Source organism: Chionomys nivalis, chromosome Y, assembly GCF_950005125.1.
Source record: "Chionomys nivalis chromosome Y, mChiNiv1.1, whole genome shotgun sequence".
Taxonomy (NCBI): Eukaryota; Metazoa; Chordata; class Mammalia; order Rodentia; family Cricetidae; genus Chionomys; species Chionomys nivalis.
Window position 1 is genome coordinate 1142859 of NC_080113.1, and position 13847 is coordinate 1156705.

Genomic DNA, 13847 nt, shown 5'->3' on the forward strand with positions numbered 1-13847 from the left:
CAAGATCTGTGAAGCATTTTGATGGGATTTTAATGGGGATTGCATTGAATCCATAAATTGGCCTTGGTAGAATTGCCATTTTTACTATGTTGATCCGCCCAATCCAAGAGCAAGAGAGATCCTTCCATTTTCTGGTATCTTCTTCAATTTCTTTCTTCAATGACTTAAAGTTTTTGTCAAATAGATCCTTCATTTCCTTGGTTAGGGTTACCCCAAGATATTTTGTGCTATTTGTCGCTATCGTCAAGGGTGATGCTTCTCTGATTTCTCTCTCTGCTTCCTTATCCTTTGTGTATATGAGGGCAACTGGTTTTTTGGAATTAATCTTGTATCCTGCCATGCTACTAAAAGTGTTTATCAGCTGTAGGAGTTCTTTGCTGGAGTTTTTGGGGTTGCATATGTACACTATCATATCGTCTGCAAATAATGAAAGTTTAACTTCTTCCTCTCCAATTTGAATCCCTTTGATCCCCTTATGTTGTCTTATTGCTATCGCTAGAATTTCAAGCACTATATTAAAGATGTATGGAGAGAGTGGACAGCCTTGTCGTGTTCCTGATTTTAGTGGAATAGCTTTGACTTTCTTTCCATTTAATTTGATGTTAGCTGTCGGCTTGCTATAAAAAGCTTTTATTATACTTATGTACGACCCTTGTATCCTTAATCTCTCTAAGACCTTTATCATAAAGGGATGTTGAATTTTGTCAAATGCTTTTTCAGCATCTAATGAAATGATCATATGGTGTTTTTCTTTCAGTTTATTTATATGATGGATTACATTGATAGATTTGCGTATGTTAAACCAGCCCTGCATCTCTGGTATGAAGCCTACTTGATCATAATGGATAATTTTTCTAATGTGTTCTTGGATTCGGTTTGCCAGTATTTTATTGAGTATCTTCGTGTCGATGTTCATGAGTGAGATTTTCCTGTAGTTCTCTTTCTTGGTTGTATCTTTGTGTAGTTTTGGTATCAGAGTAACTGCAGCTTCATAAAAGGAATTTGGCAATGACTTCTCTGTTTCTATATTGTGAAATACCTTAAGGAGTATAGGTATTAGGTCTTTTTGGAAGTTCTGGTAGAATTCTGCATTGAAGCTGTCTGGACCTGGGCTCTTTTTTGGTAGGGAGGTTTTTTATAACAACTTCTAATTCTTCGCGACTAAAGGTCTATTTAGATTGTTCACCTGGTCCTGGTTAAACTTTGCAATATGGTACTTATCTAAAAAAGTGTCCATTTCTTTTACATTTTCCAATTTTGTGGCATACAGGTTTTGTAGAAGATCTAATGATTCTCTGAATTTCCTCTGAGTCTGTGGTTATGTCTCCCTTTTCGTTTCTGATCTTGTTAATTTGCGTATTCTCTCTCCCCTGTTTGATTGGTTTGGATAGGGGTTTATCGATCTTCTTGATTTTCTACAAGAACCAGCTTTTTGTTTCATTGATTCTTGGATTGTTTTCTGTGTTTCTCTTTTGTTGATTTCAGCCCTCAGTTTGATTATTTCCAGTCTTCTACTCCTCCTAGGTGAGTCTGCTTCTTTTTTTTCTCGAGCTTTCAGGTGGGCTATTAATTCTCCAATGTGTGCTTTCGGGGGTTGCCGAGGCCTGCCTGGTAGGCAGGCCCTCACTGCTCTGGGTGGGAAACCTTAGTGTAGGAGCAGGAAGCTGATCCTCAGCAAAGGACCTTGCAGACAAGTCAGGCTTGGGGGTATGGGGGACACGTGTGTAGGAAAGAAAGCCCTACAGCAGAAGCTGGGGGAAGGGGCTTTGTGCTCTCTTCCGGGACAGTCCGCCCCAGGATTGCACACACTCACCCCTCAAGAAAATTCTTAGGGAGTTGTGTTACCGGCCATCTCCAATGTCTGCTTCTTTCCAGCATCATCAATAAGGCAGGAACTTTCATGTATCAGCTACAGCTGAAATTTGTTTTGACTCTTAACAATTTCACAGTATCAGGACAAAATTTTCCACTGACATCTCATTGGAATAATAGATCAGTTTCCTGAGTGCCACAGACATGTTTCAATTTTCACCTTCCAGTCCTAGAAGTTTCAATGGTACCTGAAAAACTCAGGGTTCTCAGTAAGTGTTAAAGGGATGAATGAGGTTTTGGCATATCCAAAGACAGCAGAAAAGTTCTGAGAGACTGAAGCATGGACAGGACTTTCCTTAGATCTGCTGTTTTTCTCCATGCCTCTCTCCTGAAAGTTCATGGAAGGAAATGTGACTGTAAGTCTGTGTTTGATATCAGGAAGGTGTGGAAGAATGCTGGCTTATTGACCTTGTGAGCACTTTTCCCTTAGATGAAGACTGTGTGATGAGGTGGGGATCATGCTAACTTTTCTCTCAGTTTATCTGGGTCACATGTCACCATGAATGTTCTTAGCAAATATCTATGGACATATCCCAGTGTGGTCTGATGAGGAAAGCTAAAGGTACTGAAACATAATGCCATGGCCTGGGAAGACAGAGATTCTTTGAAGTACTTTGTAAGAGGTTTATAAAAGACACCAATTATCATTTTCTGGGGTACTGTGGGATCATACTGTGACTTAGGCACTGTTTACTTTTTTTTTCATTTTGTGTTGGTTTACTTATGGCATATATGTGTGTATGCATGTTTCTTCAAGTGTGTGCATTCACATGCATGTATGTGTGCCCATGCATTAAGCAGCAAGCAGAGAGATTAATGTTGGGAGTCAAGCTCAGTCATTCTCCAACTTCAGTCATTCAAGCAGAGCTTCTTAACCAAATATATCCATTGACAGTGAGGCCAGCCTCTTTAGCTAGCACACCAAGTGGGTTTCTGGGGGATCAGACCTTTGATGCTTGAACTATACCATACAGAAATTGCCCCAACCTCTTAGGCACCAACTTTACATGAGATAAGGAGTAGAATTTATTGTGAACCCAGATGCTTGATGCCTATTAATTCCTGCAGTATTTCAAACCTCTTGGGGATTTCCTCATAAACTCCACATCCTACTGATGTGAAAACCATGTAGGGCAACATAGAGGTATGCTTCAGGCTGGAACTTGAGCCTTAGAGCTCTGATTATTATGTTCAAAAGAGTGCCATAAATACTCAATTAATGCAGCCCCTGCAAAGGCTTGTGACAGTGGCTCCACTCTCTCCTTATCTCTTCAATATAGTGCTTGAAATTCTAGCAATAGCAATAAGACAACATAAGGGGATCAAGTGGATTCGAATTGTAAAAGAAGAAGTTAAACTTTCTTTATTTGCTGATGATATGATAGTATACATAAGCGACCCCAAAACTCTATCAAAGAACTTTCACAGCTGACAAACACCATTAGTTTTATGGCAGGATACAAGATCAACTCGAAAAAAATCACTTGCCCTCCTACACACTAAGGATAAGTATGCTGAGATGGAATTCAGAGAAGCATCACCTTTCATGATAGCCACAAATAGCATAAACTATCTTGGGGTAACTCTGACCAAGGAAGTCGAAGATCTATTTTAAAACAACTCTAAGACTTTCAAGAAGGAAATTGAAGAGGATACCAGAAAATGAAAAAATTTCACTTACACATGGGTTGAGAGGATCAACATAGTATAAATGGCAATTCTCCCAAAAGCAATCTATAGATTCAGTGCAATCCCCACCAAAATTCTTCACAGAATTTGAGCAGAAAATAATCATCTTTATATGGAAAAACAAAAAAACCATGATAGCCAAACAATTTTTTTAATTTATTTATTTATTAAAGATTTTTGCCTCCTCCCCACCACCGCCTCCCATTTCCCTCGCCCTCCCCAATAAAGCCCCCTTTGTCATCAGCCCTAAGAACAATCAGGGTTCCCTGCCCTGTGGGAAGTCCAAAGACCACCCATCTTCATCCAGGTTTAGTAAGGTGAGCATCCAAACGTCCTAGACACCCACAAACCAGTGGGTGCAGTAGAATCAAAAACCCATTGCCATTGTTCTTGAGTTATCAGAAGTCCTCATTGTCCTGAATGTTCAGCGAGTCATGTTTATCCCATGCTTTTACAGATCCAGCTGGCCTTGCTGAGATCCTGTTAGAACATCCCCATTGTCTCAGTATGTGGGTGCACCCCTCGCAGTACTGAGTTCCTTGCTCATGCTCTCTCTCCTTCTCCTCCTGATTTGGACTTTGAGATTTCAGTCCTGTGCTCAAATGTGGGTTCTGTCTCTGTCTCCTTTCATCGCCTGATGAAGGTTAATATTCAGGAGGATGCCTGTATGTTTTTCTTTGGGTTTACCTTCTTATTTAGCTTCTCTAAGATCATGAATTATAGTCTCAATGTCCTTTATTGATGGCTAGAAACCTAATATGAGTGAGTACATCCCATGTTCCTCTTTTTGGGTATGGCTTACCTCACTCAGGATAGTGTTTTATATTTCCATCCATTTGCATGCAAAATTCAAAAAGTCATTATTTTTTACTGCTAATTAGTACACTAACATGTATATATTCCATACTTTCTTCATTCATTCTTCCATTGCTGGGCATCGAGGTTGTTTCCAGGTTCTGGCTATTACAAACAATGCTTCTATGAACATAGTTGAGCATATGTTTTTGTTGTATGATAGGGCAACACTAGGGTATAATCCTAAGAGCAGTATATCTGGGTCCAGGGATAGGTTGATTGAAAATTTCCTAAGAAACCATCACACTGCTTTCCAAAGTGGTTGCACAAGTTTGCATTCCCACCAGCAATGGATGAGTGTAACCCTTTCTCCACAGCTTTTCCAGCAAAGGTTATCATTGGTGTTTTTGATTTTAGCCATTCTGACAGGTGTAAGATGGTATCTCAAAGTTCTCTTGATTTGCATTTCCCTGATCTCTAAGGAAGTTAAGCATGACCTTAACTGTTTTATGGCCAATTGAACTTCTTCTGTTGAGAATTCTCTGTTCAGTTCAGTGCCCCAATTTTTAACTGGGTTAATTAGTATTTTAACATCTAGTTTCTTGAGTTTATATATTTTGGAGATCAGACCTTTGTATCTTGCTGGGTTGGTTAAGATCTTCTTCCAGTCAGTGGTTTGACTTTTTGTCTTAGTGATAGTGTCTTTTGCTTTACAGAAGCTTCTCAGTTCCTGGAGATCCCATTCATTCAATGTTGCCCTTAATGTCTGTGTTGTGGTGGTTTTATGTAGGAAGTGGTCTCCTGTACCTATATGTTGTAGAGTATTTCCTACTTTCTCTTCTATCATGTACATTCCTGGTCCACTGTCTCTTGGCCTTCTTTCTAGGTTGAAAAAACTCTCTGTTTACATCAGAAACAAAGTCATTGCCTCCACTATGAGTGCCAACAAGAATAAGAAGGAGAAGATATGAGTTCAAGGCTTTTTCTGGAACAACTTTGGGGCAGGCGACAAAGGCAGCGCTGAACATATTTGGAAACCTAAATGTCATTTTGTCTTAAGAAATTAATAGGAAAATTAGCAAATATTCTCTAAAGCTCAGTATATCAGTCTCAGAGACACATTCCTGCTGCCCAAAGGCAACTGACCTCTGCTGAGAAACCTACGTCCTGACTGACTGAGTCAATGAGAAGAGAAGGTATGTCTATCCCCAAAGTGAGTACAAAAAATCTGAACAGATAGCAAAGCATTCAAAGGACAGCTACACCTCTCCTTCAACATCAAGCTAATAGTTAGGTGGCTGATCCATGAAAACCTGCTGAAGGTAATGGCACTCCAGTCCACTGGCTCTATGTATTTTGTCTTCTCATCCAGACTCAGGATTATTACTAAAGCCATTCTGTGTCTTCAATAAGAAAATGAGTACTGTGAGACCCACTGCAACATGAAAGACTCGTTAGTCTGGGCAATAGTATCCCCCTCAATTCAGATTGAGGAAGGTATGCATCCACATATAATAGGATCAAATAAAGCCTGTATATGCAGTACAGACAAAAAGCAGTGCCATTATCATTGTCTTTTCACTCAGCCCCAATTATCAGTCACATTCAGAGCTTCCACTTTGATCCCATGCTTTGTCAGTCCCAGCCAAACTGGTTTTGTTGAGCTCCCACAGTGTCTCAGTGGGTGGACCAAGCCCTTGTATTCCTGACTTCATTGCTCATATTCTCCCCTGTTATGCTCTTCAACTGGAGCTTGGAAGCTCAGTCTAGTTTTCTGAAGTGGGTCCCTGTCTTTATCTCCATCCTTTTCCGAACAAAAGTTCTATGGTCATATTAAAGATAGTAATTAGTCTGATTATGGGTCAAGGCACCCATAGTGCCTAGGGATAAGGGACAGTGCAGGTACTCTCTGCTCACCTGCCCAAGGTCCTAGTAGGGGTCACCCCATGGCTTTATGGGAACCCCTCTAGAGATAAGCCTCTTGTCAACCCCATTATGGATCCCTAAATTGAGAAATCATCAGAGTGTGTGCATTAACTTGTGTGTGTGTGTTTAAATCACAATAAAAACAGATGGATTAAAATACTGAAATTTCTTCTTATCTTAAGAAGAATATTTGCTACAGAAACACAGTCACAGTAGTACTGTGAGTGAAGGCTTTCTCAGCATGGAGAAGTAACTGAAGGAAACCCCTAGTAGTTAGGCTCAGTGGCCCAGGAAAGGTGGTCAAGGTAAGCCAATAAACTCAGGGATTGGGATTAAAGATAAAACTCAGCATAAATAACATCCCAAATCATTTAGGCAGAACATGAGACACTTATGCAACAGTCACAAGATGTCTAAAATGCCTGGAACTAGAATCTAAGGGCAGGAAAATGATGTGGAGGTTAGAGTGCATGGAAAAAAACTGATTGAATCTGTTATGTAAGCATAACTCAGCAAACATCCAAAGAAACCACAAGTGAGAGAAAACTCTGAGAAATCTGCTGGAAAACATATCATGTTGACAATTCTGAGATTTAAAGACAAAGGAGAGATCTTCAATATCTCACTGTCACACTGGTGATGATTAACACACTCCATCGCAGTGCGAGTCCCTGATGTGTTTAAGATAACCTGTCAATTCTGTCTATATATGTACAGGGAAATTCACATTAGTGACAGTGTCCTTTGCTTTACAGAAGCTTCTCAGTTTCAGGAGGTTCCAATTTTTCAATGTTGCCTTTAATGTCTTTTCTTCTGAGATTATATATAGGGAGTGGTCTACTCTGTCCATAAGTTGTAGAGTACTTCCCACTTTCTCTTCTATCAGCTTCCTTGTGTTCTGACTGATATTGATGTCTTTAATAATATGTGATTGTGAATTTTAGACTGATTTTTGTTTGCCTTATGTCTAAAAGTCATTTATGTGTGATTTTATGAGATATTTGTCTTTCTGGGCCTGGGTTACCTGACTCAATATGGTGTTTTCTAGATCTATCTATTTGCCCAAAATTAGGTATTTATTGACAAATAATGCTGCTATTCACATAGTTGAGCACCTTTAGTAATGTGTCAGGATACTAGATTATCTCCAAAAAATCAGCAGCCCTTCTATACACAGAAGATAAAGAAGCAGAGAGGGAAATCAGAGAAGCATCACCTTTTATGATACCCACAAATAGCATAATATCTTGGGGTAATTCTGAACAAAGAAGTGAGAGATCTATTTGACAAGATCTTTAAGTCTTGAAAGAAAGAAAATGAAGAGGATTCCAGAAAATGGAAGGATCTCCCTTGCTCTTGACTTGGGAGGATCAACATAGTAAAAATGTCAATTCTCCCAAAGGAAATCTATAGATTCAATGCAATCCTCATCAAAATCCCATCAAAATTCTTCACAGACCTTGAGAGGACAATAATCAACTTTATATGGAAAAACAAAACCCCAGAGTTGCCAAAACAATTTTTTACAATAAAGGAACATTTGGAGGCATTACCAAAATATGACTTTCAAAGTCACTTCCATTTTACATTTTCAAACAATAAGATGTTTTATATTATGCAATCAGTCAATAATTTGCAAGATCATTAAACTCTTACAATAGAAGGAAAAAAGCCATTAGTTGATGCGTATGTTCACAGTGGCAAGTCTCAGATATAAATTTTAAAAAAAGCTTATATCTACACACTGAGATTCCTGAACCAGTGACCAGAAAAGAATTCTTATCAAGCAATCCACCCCAAGATTACTGAAGTGTGGGATCAAATTAAACTATTGATTGTTCAGTTCAAAATATTTTATTTTTATTTATTAAAAATTACCACTTCCTCCCATTTCCTTCCCCCTCTTTCAGGGCCATTTTCATTTGCTTCTCAGTCAGCCCTCATTGTCAGCCACATTCAGAGAATCAATTTTGATCACATGCTCTATAAATCCCAGTCCAGCTGTCTTTGATGAGCTCCCATTAGATCAACCCAACAGTCTCAATAGGGGGCACGCTCCTCAAGGTTTTGCCTTCCTTGCTCATGATCTCCCTTCTTCTGCTCCTCATTTGGACTTTGGGAGCTCAGTTCCGTGCTCCAATATGGATCTCTGCCTCTATCTCCATCCATGGCCACATGAAGGTTTTATGGTGATATGCCAAATATTCATCAGTGTGGTTATAGGATAAGGCCAGTTCACGAGACCTCACCTCAGCTGTCCAATTAACAAGCTGGGGAAATCTCCTTGGACCAGGCATCCCCTTGGTGTCAAGTCACTTTCCAACCCTAAAATGGCTCTCTTAAATATCTACTTCCCTGCTCCCATATGCACGCATCATCCATCCCAACCATCCCATTCCCCAATGTTCTCTTCAAACATTCCTTCTGCCTTCTCTCTCCCCATGTCCCCTTACCCCCACACAACGACCATCCCCAAGTTACCAATTTTTACCTCACAATCTTGTCCACTTCCATATCCAGGAGGATAACTATATGTTTTTCTTTGGGTTCAACTTCTTATTTAGTTTCTCGATGATCGATCATAAATTATAGGCTCAATATCCTATATTTATGGCCAGAATCCACTTATGAGTGAGTAAATACCATATTCATTTTTTAGGTCTGAGTTACCTCTCTCAGGGTAGTGTTTTTTATTCCCATCAATATGTATGCAAAATTAAAGATGTCATTTTTTTTTACCCATGAATAGAACTATAATGTGCATGTTTTCCATACTTGTATTGAGGGACATCTAGGTTGTTTTCCATTACTAGATATTACAAATAATGTTCTAAAAGAACTAATTCTTTTAGAGTATGATTGAGTGATTCTTGCGTATATTCCCAAGAGTAGTATTTCTGGATGAGGAAGGTCAATCCTGAAATTCCTGAGAAACAGCCACACTGATTTCTAAAGTGGTTGCACAAGTTTTCATACCCATCAGCAATGGGTGAGTATTCTCCTTACTCCACATCCTCTCCAGCAAAGGCTATAATTTATGTTTTTCATTTTAGCCATTTTTACTTGTATAAAATGGTATCTCAAAGTTGTTTTGACTTGCATTTTCCTAATTGCTAAGGAGATTGAGCTTGACCTTAAGTGTCTTTTGGCCATTTGAGCTTCTTCTGTTGAGAATTCTCTGTTCAGTTCACTGCCACATTTTTAAATGTTTCTTTAAAGAATTTTAAAGTGTAGTTTCTTGAGTTCGTTATATATTTTGGAGATCAGACCTTTTTTGTTGCTTGGTTTGTGGAAATCTTCTCCCAGTCAGTAGGTTGTCGTTTCATCATAATGACAGTGTCCTTTACTATGAAGAAGCTACTCAGTTTTAGGTGACCCCATTTATTCATTGCTGCCCTTATTGTCTGTGCTATTGAGGTTATTCATAGGAAGTGATCTCCTGTGCCCATGTTGATCTGATAAGACACAGGAGGATACTAATTTTTTTTGTATCTGTGGAATTTTGCTTTGTTACCTAGTAAGTGGTCAGTTCTCCAGAAGGTTCCATGAGATGCTCAGAATAATGTGTATTCTTTACTCTTTAGGTAGAATGTTCTATAGATGTCCGTTAAGTCCATTTGAATCATTACCTCCATTATTTCTATTCTTTCTCAGTTTGGTTTCTGTCTGATTGCCGTGTCCATTGGTGAGAGAGGTGTGTTGAAATCTCCTTCTATTAGTGTGTGGGTTTTGATTCTGTTTTGAGATCTAGTAATTTTTTTTACATAAGAGGGTGCTGTAATATCAGGGACATAGATATTGTGGATTGAGCCTTCATTCTGATGAATTGTTCCTGTTATGAGTAAAAAGTGTTCATCACCATCCCTTCTGATTGACTATAGATTTATGTCAATTTTGTTAGATATTAGTATAGCCACACCTGCTTCTTTCTTAGGGCAATTTGTTTGAAAACCCTTTTCCCAAACCTTTTCTCTGACTGTCTCTCTTTGTGGTTGTGGTTTGTTTCTTTTAAACAGCAGAATGTTGGATCTTCTTTTTGCATCCAATCTCTTAGCCTTTGTCTTTTTTATAGGTGAATTGAATACATTGATGTTAAGTGATAGTAATGACCAGTGGTTGTTAACTCTGGTTATTTTTTTTTCTTTTTGGTGTTAGAGTTTGATGTTATCTTTTTTATGTTGTATTTGTAAAGAGTTGCTAGATGTCTGAGTTATTGTGGTCTTGTTGGATTTCTTCAATTGTAATTTTTCCTCAATTTCTTTCTGTTATGCCGGCTTTATGGCTACATATTATTTAAAATTGTTTTTATCCTGGAATGTTTTGATTTTCCATTGATGGTGAAATAAAGCTTGGCTGGGTATAGTAGTCTGGCCTTGCATCCATGGTCTCTTACTTTCTGTAGCAATCTATCCAAGACCTTCTGGCTTTCTTGGTTTCTATAGAGATGTCAGATGAATTCTGAAAGGTTTATCTTTATAATTTACTTGACATTTTTTCTTTGCAGCTCTTAATATTCTTTCTTTAAATTCTATGTTTTGTGTTTGATTATTATATGGTGAGGGGATTGTATTTTTGAATCATTCTGTTTGGTATTCTGTGTGCTTCTTGAACATTTATAAGAATATCCTTCTTTAGGTTGGGAACGTTTTCTTCTATAAGTTTGTTGAATATATTTTCTGGGCTTTTGAGCTGTAATTCATCTCCTTCTTCTCCCCTATTATTTTTATGTTGTGTCTCTTTATGGTGTCCCTGATTTCGTGGATGTTTTGTGATGAGATTTTTTTCAGGATTTGCTGTTTTCTTTGACAGTGTGTTTTTTTTCTGTATAGTGTCTTCAGCATCTGAGATAGTTTCTTCTATCTCTTGTATTATCTTGGTTATGCATGCTTGTTTCTGTAGTCACTGTTTGTTTACCTAGATTTTCCATATCCAGATGGCCCTTGGCTATTGTTTTCTTCATTACCTTCATTTCATTTTTCAAGTCTTGAACTGTTTTCAATATCTGTTTGATTTTTTTTCTTGGTTTCCTAGAGTATGTTTTCAGAATCTTTTCTTCAAACTTTTTGTTATTCTTCTCATCCATTTCTTTAAGGGAGTTTTTCACATCCTCTTTAAGGGATGCTATCATTTTCATAGTGTCTAATTTTTTTCTATTTATTCTCATTAGGGGATTCAAGTCTTCCTGTTGTAGGTTCTTGGATTCTGGTGTAATCATGTTTTTCAGGTTGGTGGAGGAACTCAATTTTGAATTTCTTTCTTCAGTTGCCTTCTGATGGATATTCTGGTACAGGATCAGAGCTACTTGGTGGCCAGGGACATACCAGACAAAAGGACTAGCTTGCTGTATCCAAGCTGAGTGAAACAAAAAAACCCTGCCTGGTTGCACTTAACACAACAACCATGAGCCTCAGCCCCCAAATAGGCTGAACAGGGGGATCTTATGGCCCCACAGAAGGAAATTGGTGCCTGGGAGCAAGCTGGGATAAAATCGGACAAGGGAGGAAGTAACTGGGGAGAGAAGCTCCTGCAGAATGACCACAAAGTTTAGGGGGTTTGGAAGTGTGTGTTCTCCATTTTCATGGCATCAGCTGGCCAGTCAGGAGCACACTCAACTCTCTGATGCTTTTTCTTATACAGGATCAGGATCACCTTCTGGCCAGGAACTTCACAGATAAGATGACTAGCTTGCTGGTCGCAGCTCAGTGAAACAAAGGAAATTCTTGCTGGTTGCCCTCACCTCCTGATTTTATTTCTTTTCCTATCTAAATCACAAGGCATATGAAAGAATATACAATAATATGGCTTGCTTGAATAGGTAAGGATCATTCATTACTTGAATTCAGACTAGTTCTCTATTGTCATTTGATTGGAACATATCAATACACACTAGTGAGCATTGAATTGAAAACTCAAAGGCAGAAAAGCATTTCTATGTTGAAGCATACTCAATACAAAGCTTGTATAGTGCAGAATGGGATGTAGAGAAATGTATCTTTAAGTCTGGAGAGCATAACTATGAAGGAAGATTATAGGAAATTTTTCCCCTATATTTTATTCTTTTTTACTTAAAATTTCTGCCTCCTCCTCATTTCCCATTCCCCCCTCTCCTTCCACACATTGCCCCTTCTCCCCACACCCCTCTGCTTCTCCTCTCTCCTCTCCCCCTCCTGCCCTCCATTCCCCCTCCCTCTAGGTACTGAAAAGCAGTCCAAATTCCCTGCTCTGCAGGATATCCAAGGTCCTCTCACTTATATCTAGGTCCAGGAAGGTGATCATCCAAACAGGCTAGGCTCCCACAACGCCAGTTCATGTATTAGGATCGAAACCTAGTGCCATTTTCCTTTGCTTCTCATCAGCCTTCATTGTCTGCCATGTTCAGAAAGTCTGGTTTCATCCCATGCTTATTCAGTCCCAGTCCAGCTGGCCTTGGTGACCTCCCAATAGATCAGTTCCACTGTCACAGTGGGTGGGTGTATCCCTCGTGGCCCTGACTTTCTTGGACATGTTCTCCCTCCTTCTGCTCATCATTTGGACATTAAGAGCTCAGTCCATTGCTCCAAATTGGGTTTCTGACTCTATCTCCATCCATCCCCAAATGAAGGTTCTAAGGTAATATGTAAGATATGCATCAGTATGGTTTTAGGTTAGGGTCATTTCAGGTTCCCTTTCCTCAGTTGCCCAAGGTACTAGCTCTTGACTTCTCTCTGGACACCTGCGAGCCCCGCTAGAATTAAGTCTCTTACCAAACCTAAGTTGGCTCCATTAATTGGAATATATATTTCTCTGCTCCCGTAGCCACCCTTCCTATATCCCAACCATCCTATTCCCCCAACCTCCCCCCACCCTCCCCTTCTCACGTTTCTCACCCCATTTCCCCTAAGCCCCATGCCACTTCACCAGCCAGTTCCCAGTTTTTGCCAGAGAATCTTGTCTACTTCCCCTATCCAGGTAGATGAGTATACATTTTTCTTTGGGTTCATCTTCTTATTTAGCTTCTCTAGGATCACAAATTATATGTTCATTTACTGGCTTTGTGGGAGCCTAACGAGTTTGGATGCTCACCTTCCTAAACCTGGATGGAGGGGGAGGACTGTGAAGTGCCCACAGGGCAGGTAACCCTGACTGCTCTTTGGACTGGAGAGGGAGAGGGAAGAGAGTGGGCTTGGTGAGTGGAGGGACAAGGAGGGAAATGGGAGGTGGGGAGGAGGTAGAAATTTTTAACAAAAATAATTTTAATAAAAAAAGATACATATGAAAAAGTAGAGTACCCCAATTTCTCAGGGAATGCAGCCCCTGTAAAGGCTCGTGATAGTAACTCTAAGCTTTTATTCCCCTCCTACTCTGGACTGTCATCATATAATTTTTGCCAATATTACCATAAGAGGATGCATGGTCTTTTATAAGTGAAAGTGTGTTCCTTCTCTCTTAAATATCTTAAATGTACACAAGAAAACCAAAGATGTTAGAAACCAATGGCAGACAAGCTCTCTTCTTGCATAGGAAAGGTGATGATTTAAACAGGAGACAGCGAGGCTCTCATGTCTTGCCCAGACACTCAGGGCATT